The sequence below is a fragment of the Stegodyphus dumicola genome, chromosome 11 (genome assembly GCF_044657685.1).
Source record: "Stegodyphus dumicola isolate Sdum_Otavi_A_Nest chromosome 11, ASM4465768v1".
Taxonomy (NCBI): Eukaryota; Metazoa; Arthropoda; class Arachnida; order Araneae; family Eresidae; genus Stegodyphus; species Stegodyphus dumicola.
The window spans coordinates 165342764-165353628 of NC_140778.1; the positions used below are offsets into that span (position 1 = coordinate 165342764).

General features: G+C 31.0%; 1 long non-coding RNA gene across 2 annotated transcripts; it reads right to left on the minus strand.

Moving 5' to 3' along the window:
• Window positions 1–4459: 4459 nt before the first annotated feature.
• LOC146994515 (uncharacterized) lies at window positions 4460–10122 on the minus strand. Of its 2 annotated transcripts, XR_015043882.1 has the most exons (4): window positions 10029–10101; window positions 7838–7910; window positions 7420–7509; window positions 4460–4601 (listed from the first exon to the last, which is right to left on the minus strand). It is a non-coding gene; the product is annotated as an uncharacterized LOC146994515 (long non-coding RNA). The 2 variants fall into 2 exon arrangements; XR_015043883.1 differs by lacking the exon at window positions 7838–7910 and having other exon boundaries at window positions 10029–10122.
• Window positions 10123–10865: the final 743 nt, after the last annotated feature.

The window sequence follows — 10865 nt, forward strand, 5'->3', positions numbered from 1 at the left end:
CGTCGGGTTGTTGTCGTTTCCGTTTTTCCATGGGACGGCTGGTCTTGACGTCCTCCGGTCTGGAGTCCTTCTTGAATTTCTTCTGTTGTTCCTGGTATTTTTGTTCCTCCTGTTGCCGTTTCGGTTTCCGGAACGGCGGCCTTGCTGGCACCTGACTCTCTGGCCCTGGGCGCGTTCTCCTTGATGTATAATTTCTCCTGCGATCCGTTGTAGGTGGTATTTTGCTCTTTACCGCGGTTTCTTTACGCGGTGCATCTGCCTTCTTGTTTTTCTTAAATGCTGGAGTTTGAAAGTTTTTATTTTTTCTTTTTGGTACCGTCGTCCGGGTTGTAGAAGGGCTAGGTCTCTCTTCAGTTCTCTGCCTCTTGGGTGGTGGAACAGTTGTTGTTATTTCTGGACCTTCTACTTCGTTTAGACTTGAGTCCTGCAAGAAACTTTTAAGGATTTCAAAATCATTTGGATTATAGTATTTTTTCACCTGGTCGGGACTTGCTTTACAGATCTCCCCTCTCTCGTTCTTAATATATAATACGACTCCTTTGATTTCCTGAATTACATATGGGCCTTCAAATTTTGGAGCTAGCTTTGCCGTAAAATTGTCTGGGGCACTTGATAAAGAAAATTTCCGCTTCAATACTTTATCCCCAACTTTAAAATCTGCTTCACGGCGTTTTCTATCATAATATGCTTTTTGCTTATTTCTTGCCGTATCCGAGCTTTTAAGCGCCTGGTCAATCAGTTTTTGCACATCTTTCTGTTTAAACTCTTGCTCTCTTTGTTGCACAAAGAATAATTTATCTAAAGGCGTAATTAACTTTCTGCCTAAAAATAATTCTGCTGGGGTTTTTCCCGTAGTATCGTGATTTGCCGTTCTTAAAGCATAAGCTAATTCATTTATGTAGCCATCCCAGCGCTTGTGATGTGTGCTCACGTAACTGCGAATTATTTTTACTATGTTTTTATTCACTCTTTCTGCGATGTTTGCCTGTGGTCTATACGGAGCCATTTTGATATGGCGTATGCCAGTTTTCAAATATTTGACTAAAGAATTGTTTTCCGTTATCGCTAATGACTTTTATCGGTGCACCGTATTTTAAAATGTATCTGTGTAAGAATGCATCTGCGACTGTTTTGGCTGACGCGCGTTTAAGTGGAACAATTTCTGTCCATTTTGAAAAATGATCTACTATTACTAAAAGAAAACGATTTTTATTTAACTCGCTCTGGGGGAAGGGACCAAGAAGATCTATGCCTAAAATTTCATTCGGAAATGTAGCGCGAATGCTATTTAAGTACCCGGCCGGGCTGTAATTAATATCATTTATTAACTGACATTGATTGCAGGACCTGACATACGCCGTTACTATTTTGTATAATTGCGGGAAATATACCGCCTCGCGTACCCTTTTTAAAGTCTTTCTGACCCCTAAATGACCCACTGTTTTCGCGTCGTGTAATTCCTTCAAAATGCTTAATCGAAGCGAGGCTGGGATGACTGGTTTGTACTCAAGATTTTCGTTTGTTGTTTTCGTATAAAATAATAAATTATCTATTATTTCATAGTTTTCTGCTCTATTTCTTATCGCACCCATATCTGCGTGCTCAAAGCTTTCGGGGTCTTTCAAATATGCATAGATATTTCCAAATTCAGGATCAGCTTTCAGTTCAGTGATAATCGTATCTCTAGAATCTAAAATTTTTGAAGTCAACACAGCGCATTTAAGTTCATTTCCATCATCGTCCAGTTTTATACGAGAAAGTGCGTCAGCTACATTGTTTTCCTTACCCGGTTTATATTTCACACATAGCACAAAAACATCCTTGGGATATCCCAACGATGTTGCTCGCGGGATATGCGCACATCCTTAGGACATCCCGGAATATCCCGCGAACCTCCTAAACACCTCCTCCCGAGTGCTTAATATCACATCCCGGGATATCCTCAGGACATCCTAACCAAGTCCCATCGACAGCGTGCGGGATGTTATTAGGATATGAACTCCTATTTACTACATCCTCAGGACATCCCACAAACCTCCTAAGCACAACCCATTATATCCTATGTCCCATCGACAGCATATGGGAGGCTATTAGGATTTAAAGTCCTACTTACTATATCCTCAGGACATCCCGTAATATCCCAATTTCCTCCTAAACTCATCCTCCTGAGCGCTTAATGTCACATCCCAGTATATCCTTAGGACATCCTATCTACGTCTCACCGACAGCGTATGGGATGTTATCAGGATTTGAAACACTAGTTACAATATCCCTTTAACCTCTTAAATACATACTCTCAACTGCTTAGTGTCACATCCCAGTATATATACAGAGGAAAATTCCAGTGAAAGTATGTGAAGGTGTGATGATCTAAAACCTACTTTTTTTACACAGTCTCAAATTTTTTTCCTATGGTTGCTATGGAAAAATAAGAAATGTTGAAAATATTTATACAACTTACTTTGTTTTTAAATCTGAATTTGTGAATATATTAAAACTGAGCAAGGAATTTAAAATGAATTATTAATAAAAAATATTAAAACTGAAAATTTTGCTTTTATTTTTAAGATATTAAAAATCTTTTGATCATTTTTAAACATCCAATAGACCCCAAATTGAATTATTCATAATTAAATTATTTTACAAAATCAGTTTCTAATTTCAGTTAATTTGTATTAAAAAAGTCAATAATAAAATTAAGTTATTTAATAATCTTTACATAAATGAATCATCTTTCTTTAAAACATGTAAGGAATTTATAGTGTTTTGATGACACTGTTGGGAAATTGTTAAAAGAAATAAATTGTATTTTTAAAACTAAATCAATTCCTAGCCTCAGAATAAATAAATATGTTTTCGTAACATGAGAATGCTGCAGGCTTTTTTATATATTTAATATTTAGTTGTAAAAATTTGATATTATGTTAACAATTCTTTATATCATTCAAAAGGTAACTCAAGAAGCTCTTCTAAAATTCTATCTTTCTGCTCACACAATTAAAAAAAAAAATCTGAAAGGCCTCAGATTTTAGCAGTCACTCAAAGAGGCTAAAAGTTTATGAATGCATAGATTATCAATACAGATGGGGCAGTGGAAATAGCAAAACATTTTATAAGATACTGACACCAGAAAGTTATATATCTTCTATATATTTGAAAAATGAAGAAATATATCATGTAATTATGTAAAAATATTAAAATGTTTTCAATTAGATATATCATGAATTAAATGCGTTTTAAATCAATCAGGTTAAAAATTAAAAAAAGCATTGTTCAGAATTGTGTGTAATGCTTTTAAATAGCTTGGCTTGTTAGTCAATAATATATTAGATTTTAAAGGTATATATGTTAAATTTTGCCAAATGGCAAGACTTGAATGAAAAGCGAAACAAGTTTACGATTGACAATATGAAGTCACATTTCAAAACTAATAGCCCTTTTAGATTAAAAAAAAAGTTCTGAAAATAATTTGCAATGGTTCATTGGTATTATTTTGCGCAAAATTCAGTAAAATGAAATTTACCCGTTGAAATCAGCACCAAATTTGTAAATTCTAGCGCATGTTAAAGATTGTCTCATCCATAATTTTATTACTAACCATTCATTTAAGAGCAAAATAAAACAGTAATTGCCATTTATATGACAATCAATATCAAAAATTTAAATCTGCATTTTACGCAACATAGAAAAACTTCAAAAGATCTACTGTTTACCATGCAATTAGGCATTTTATTCTGCAATCAACTCCACCAATTATTATTCCATTAAGTATATTCAGTTTACACTTTCTGCTCAATATATGCTATGTAAAATTTTCCATACATTTATTAATTCATTTTATTTTGAGGTGAGCTTTTATTCAACGCTCAATGTCAACGAGAATGTTTAGTTTATTTTTATTCGGTCTCAAAAGAGAAATCAAAATACGTGGATTTATGTACGTGTATTTATGAATCAAAATACATGAGAAATCACAGTGAGAAAAGCACTGCTACCTTAAACTGTGATTATATATAACAAATGCAGTGAATTATAGTTAAAAAATAGTGAAAATATTTATATTTCTGAACTATTTCATATATAACATTTTCAGTTTCGCATATGTGGCAATTTAAGAACTTTTTTACGTATACCAATTTTTTGAAATATCTGCAAATTTTTTTATCTTCAAGGAAAGCTTATTCTTTCACCTTTAGTATATAAGTAATGGTAATTTACCAGATAAAATTACTTAATGGGGAATACAGAAAAATATCTAACCACTTACCTTTGTGACTTCATCTGCAGAGAGACTAAAAAAGTAGTTCAGCTAAATCTGCTATAATAAATATGTATAATAACGCTAAATTATGCAATATCTATTAATATGACAAATTTTTGTAAAGCTATTTATTTGGATGAAAAATAAACACATTCAGAAATTTATGGCACTATATTATGATTAACAGAGGATAAACACTTTTCAAAATTCAAAATAGTTTTTATTAATCCAATTTATCACATTTTATTTGAATTCATGAAAAACAATCTTATATCCATGTATTCTTATGTATATAAGAACTCTTGATAAATTGGATCTCTGTCATTGCCTTTCACAGCACCTAAAATAAAAAAACACTCACAATTACTATATGTGAATATAATTCATAATTAAATTTAAACAAATGACTATTAGAATGCAAATTAAAGGAAAAGCATTTAAAATATTTTAACATTTAGCACCTATAAACAAAGTAGCAATTATTTGATTTTTCGATTATAGTAAAATAAACATGGGGGATGCCTTTTAAAATTTTTTATGTCAGAAAATAAACTCAAACCACCAGCTGAACATATGAGCAGTTTTATCAATCAGCCACTGGTAGGTAACCTGGATACTGAATCAACATATAAAGTTGCCAAGATAAAGAGAGAAACAAAATTATGATAATCACATTTTACCTATTCATAAAACTATTTTAAATTTAATGTGTAGGCAAGTCCAAAAAGAGTGAGAATGAATTTATTTTGCAACACAAAGTAAAGTCTTGCAGGAGCAAAAAAAAAAAAAAAACTTGTCTCATGAGATTGGCAAGTAAAAAATAATTAACTGCGTCTGGTAACATTTATCTGACAACTCATAAGTAATTGTTAGCTACGTGCAGAAAATAAAATCTGATCATGTTAATGCAATTTTAAACTTTTGAATTTAACCACAGAAATTTAGCAAAGAAGTACAGTAGTAAATGAAGATGTGGCTAATCTTTACTGTATGGTACACTTTGGTTTCTGTCTGAAAAAAAATCGCAAAGTGGTATTGGTTGTTTGTGAAATGTGGAAGCCCGTAGCGTCAAATAAGTTTTTCGGTAACCCTAATATTGATAATGTTGGCGAAAGTAGCCTTTGGGGGGGGGAACTTTTTTTTTGTCAATAAAAAGGAGTTATTTCTGCAAATATTGCCAATGTGTTGTGATAAATTTAGTTTTGGGCTACTTTTTTTAATAGTAAACCTTTTGTACGGACCCAGGTTTTTGGTTCTTACCATTCTTTTCAATTGCTGTGTTTGGTTGCACGGAAGTGGTATGGTCTTGTATTTTGAACATGCTATTTATTATTTTGGTGTGGGTACCATCGTTTGAGTATGTCTGAGGTGACTAAGAGACGGAAAATTTAATTGAATTGCTTACCTGGAGGATGGTGGTGGGAAGCCTAAACATATGCATGTGAAAAAAAAAGGTATGTTAAAAAAATGATGTTTCATTTATTTTTTTGTCTCTGTGTGTTAATTTTTGTTAGAAGATTTGCTGTTTAATGTTTTTATGTTAGGAAATATGTATTTTTGGTAACTTATTCCTCTCTGTTTGTGTATTTTTGGTTATTTGTGTGTTAGGCAGTGGCGAATTTTTTCTGGTAACTATGATATTTTTAACTTTCTGATTTTCTTAAAGTGAAAATAGATCAATGTGTACATGGACAAAGTTAACGCAGTGCACAATGCCCAGTTTGTGCAGTTCTCTGTTTTAATAGGTCAATGTGTACATGGACACAGGGTTTGTGTATGTCTTTGACTTCTTATTTTGGTTTTGTGTAGCGGCCACCTTGAAATTGGTGCCGATCCTCTCAGGTGACGATCTTGATATAAAAAAAAAGAAACGATTCGCCAAGGGTTACATTAGAGTAAATTTTTATCAAAGATGTTCTACCATAATCACCATTTCAGTGGTTTAAACACTAGTGGAGCAGTATGCAGAGATGAAGATTTGAGTTTTGTTTACACAGAATGATGGCTTAGGCACTCCAGCCATTACAGTGAACAAAATTATAATAAACATAGCCACAATAATTGTCTATAAATTTTGATGTATAACACTGCATTAACAAATATATTTCTTATGCTAGTATATACAGTATCCTTAATCGAAGGCAAAATCAGAAAACTGTGCATACATTTTCCTTTAACTGAAACATGGATTTGACCATACAAATCTCAGTCTTACGGGACATGCCACACTATGCAGATAGACAGTAAAAAGTGCTTGTGTTGTTTTTATTTGTTAGAGGTATGAAATAAATATACTTCCAGATTTTAATTTTTTCTTTTCTTGTTTTACATTTAGATTACCTATCAAAAAGTAAGGAATTTTGATATTATTACAATATCGTAGTTAAAATAACAATTATTGCACATGTTAAAGTAATGAAAATTTTAAATTAGGTTAAAAAGTAACCCTTAATGTGGCATATTTTTGAATTAAACTCTATTGACATTAAAAACAACAAAACGTCCCTCTTTATTAAGGACTTTGATTAACTAATTTTAAATACGGAGCTATGAATGAATTTTTTCCCTTGCATGTTATAATAACTGAAATAAAATTACTCTGATACAGTCAAAATTCCTAAATGCAAGTACATAAAATTTACTTTAGCAATTTAAAGAGATGAGACACACTGAACACATGAATAAATTTCTATCAAAGAATAATTTATTAAATTTGGCCCATTCCATAGTAAACTTTAACCATTAGATTACATTATTACACCATGTTATCAGTTTGAAAAGCAAGTCATATGCCAGATCTTGGATGTAAAAGAAATGCACAAAATAATATACAGATTATTGAAAAATGATGTATACCAATGTTTATAGATATGATTAAATGTAACAGAAAATTTACTGTCACAACCACATTTTTAAGTGAAATGTATTATTTTAACATTTTACAATATTTAAGGTATGGCATTAAATGCAACATTATGTGCCTGGACATAAGTTAGTAAATTAAAAAAAAAAAATAATAATCAAAGAATGAATGTCATGAAAAAGTTCAAAAACAAGCAGAATTTAAGTTAGAAGACCTTTAGACACTTATGATAAATAAATTTGAGAATTCTTCACCCAAAATTTAATTGTAATTAACTAAAACCAGTTTGACTGACCTTCTACAAAATCCTTCAGCTGCAATTTTTTCTAGCTTGAAAACCAAATTCTTCTCCACATGGTAATAACATCTCAACCAGTTGAAATTCCTGCAGAAAGTTTGATAACACAGTAATAGAATTAATAGAATAGAAAAATAAACACAAAAGTATAGAACATCATTTAAACTTAACATTATTACAAATTTTGGTGCTTTCTGACTATCTGCAAAGCTGTGAAAATTGGCAAAATGGTTAGTTTATGGTTCATATCTACTGCTCTGTTCACAAGTAGTAATTCAAATGAGCACTTTATAAGAAACAAGAAATTTTAGGATGCACACACACAAAAATATATATATTGGGTCAATATTCACATATTTTTCATCGAATGGAATACTATTCAGAAATAAAGATTAAATATAAAGCATGTAAATACCTGTGTGTGGTATGCATATTCATAGTTTGCTATTATCGTGTGCATACTCTTGCTGTTTTAGCTTAAGTTGAAGCTGTCACGGTAGATGATAAGAAAGTATCAGAATTTTTCATGTATAAGAAAAGATTGCCCTGACAATAGTATCTCAATTGTTTAGCACTGACATTTACATAGCGCATTAGAAATATATAGTAATATATGTATAATAAAAAGATAATTGCATATTATTAATTCATTTTTTTAAATGCCAAACTTTAACAATTCTTTCACATATAACTAAAGAGAATTCTTTCACATGAACATCTAAAATCCATTCTTAACTAAAGAATAAATAATAAAACCATGTAAATTTCTTATCAAGCCCATCATTTCCGAAATGTCTACTTCTGAAAGTTCCCAGCATTTCTCAATATATTATTAAACTAAGCATCAATGATCGTCATGTTCGCTAATGTGGCAATATCTTTCACACTTCTTTGTTACCACAAGTAACAAGTAGGCTTCAATAAATCTTTAACTGTTACATGCTACTTTTGTCTAAAATTTGTACAAATAATAAAATTAAATGAGCTCTTTATAATATGCTCAAAGAAATAATTTTGTATGAAAATTTGTATGTTATATATTGGCCTGATTAATGATTCAGGAAATAATTCAGCTTTTCAAAGTGCTTCCAATAATTCAAATTTCAGCTTGTGTCAAAATAAAATCTATAACACAAAGATAAGCAAATTTCCTTATGAATAATGCATTTTAACATTATTCAATCACACAGTACTGATTGCTTCAATAAACATTACTGTAACTGTGTTATTTAAAAGACTGTAATGTTTTAATTATTTCCTTAATTAAAACATTACAGTCTTTTCCTCCTTCTAACACCAAAAGAAAACCCAGATAAGAAATATAAAAATATCAGCAAAAATAAATTATATTATTGAATAACACTTTACATTAATTACACTTATGCATACATTATTTTATTATAAATTATTTCAAAATTAAAGAAGAGAAGGGGGAGAAACTTTAATATTGACATTCCTAAAATGATATAAACATTAATCATTTAGTACAGTTTGTTATTTCAGGCAAAAAGAATTCACTTTTCTGGATAGCATTTGTATTTCCATCTCACTTTCAATGAAACATTAAGAGAAATGCATATAATTTAAACACCAGTTTATTTTATTTATCAGACAGATTATGTCAACTCGAAAAAACCTATCAGTAAAATTCAGTAGCAATAATTCTGAATGTTAGGCAACTTGCAAGATTCAACAAAAATTATCAATACTTTTATTATAATGACAATACTACAATAACATGAACATAAAATTAAACTGCATATAACTATAAAATAAGCCAGCATATAATAATGGTGCATTGGTTTCTAAAACAATGGAAAAATACATGTATTATGGTAGCTATTCATATTCTTCAGCTTTCCTAATATTCTCATGTTCACTTTACATAACTAAAGTATCTAAAATACAATAAAAATGCAAACAATATTTATGAGAAAATGTTAAAAGCAATCATCAGCATTTGATTGAATGACCATATTTTGTCTTCCTGCAAGTCGAATCTTAAAATGATATGCAGTTTGAAAAATGCTTAATCATTTTATAAAATATTCAAAAAAGATTAAAAAAAGGTACTGTTCTGTTATCAGGACCGGGTTCAGAAATGTATTTATGTATGCTTGTATATTTGTATGTGTGTAAGTCTACATTCAAACATCTATGCACATACTTACGAACACAGGTTCATACATTTCCGATTCTGGTCATAATAACAGAACAGTACCCCCAAAAAAACTTGAATTACAAACTAGATTAAGATAATGTTTCAACCATACATATTTTGGACAAAACAATGCAAACTCTTATTTTTATACAATTGTTCAAACTATTTAACATAAATTTATTGCTGCAATAAAATAATAAGCAATCTGATCACACATATTATTTTGAAAGTGAATGCATAAACTAGACTAAAAAAAATTCAGTCATTTGGATAGTAGGGCAAATTAGATATTTGAAAAGACAGCCAGCCATTGAGATACACGTAATTCAGGACAGAATGGTAACAATTCATAAAGCTGTGAAACATTTAACTGTCAAAATGACATAAATAACATAAATTCGAAAAGCAAAAAAAGTAAACATACAAGTATTGCAACTGAACTTACCTTTCATGCAACAAAAAATATCCATACAAGTTAACCTCATGGCGCAGCCATTTTGGATTTCGTTTCAAATCAGACAGATGTTTACGGATTTGCGGAAGAATACGAGGAACTAGTAATTTGCCGGATACAATGTGCAATGACGCGAAAGAATATAGTTCTGTAGAACTTCCTACATTATTCCGTAATAAACAGAACTATTTCCTAATTTTTTCTTTATCTAATTAATTAATTAATAGGGAAATAGTTAAATAATGCCGAATTCATTTTTAATGAAATGTAAAATTTTGCATGTATGGGACGACCACCTTCCATCCAATATTTCTGAGAATATAAACAAATTTTGGAATCTGAGAGTATCAGTAAATAAATATATAGAATATCGCCTCTCAAACGACCACTTCTGAAAGTGACCAATAGTTCTGAGATTATAAATAGATATTGATATTAAGCATTATTTCTATAAGACGACCATCTCTATATAAGACCAAAGTTTCTAGAATCTTGGATAGTCATCAGAGATGTATCTTTACTGCGAAATTATCGCACGACTGTAATTCAATATCAATAACAGATCGCGCGATTGAAAAACATTTTCTGTCCTGTAATTAGAGGAAAAAAATTTTCCTTATGAGGTATTTCTCCCGCTTTCCTAGCGTGCCTTCGTGGTGTAATAGTTCTGCACGCTGGGCCGGTATTTCAGAGGTCCGTGGTTCGATTCATGGCGAAGGCGGTTGCTAATTTTTCATCTCTACGGCTTCCCCAAAAAATCCTAATGTCTCTACAGTGGCGCCCGAACTAAAAAGGTGTTGGATGAGGTATATCCACACCCAGGATTTA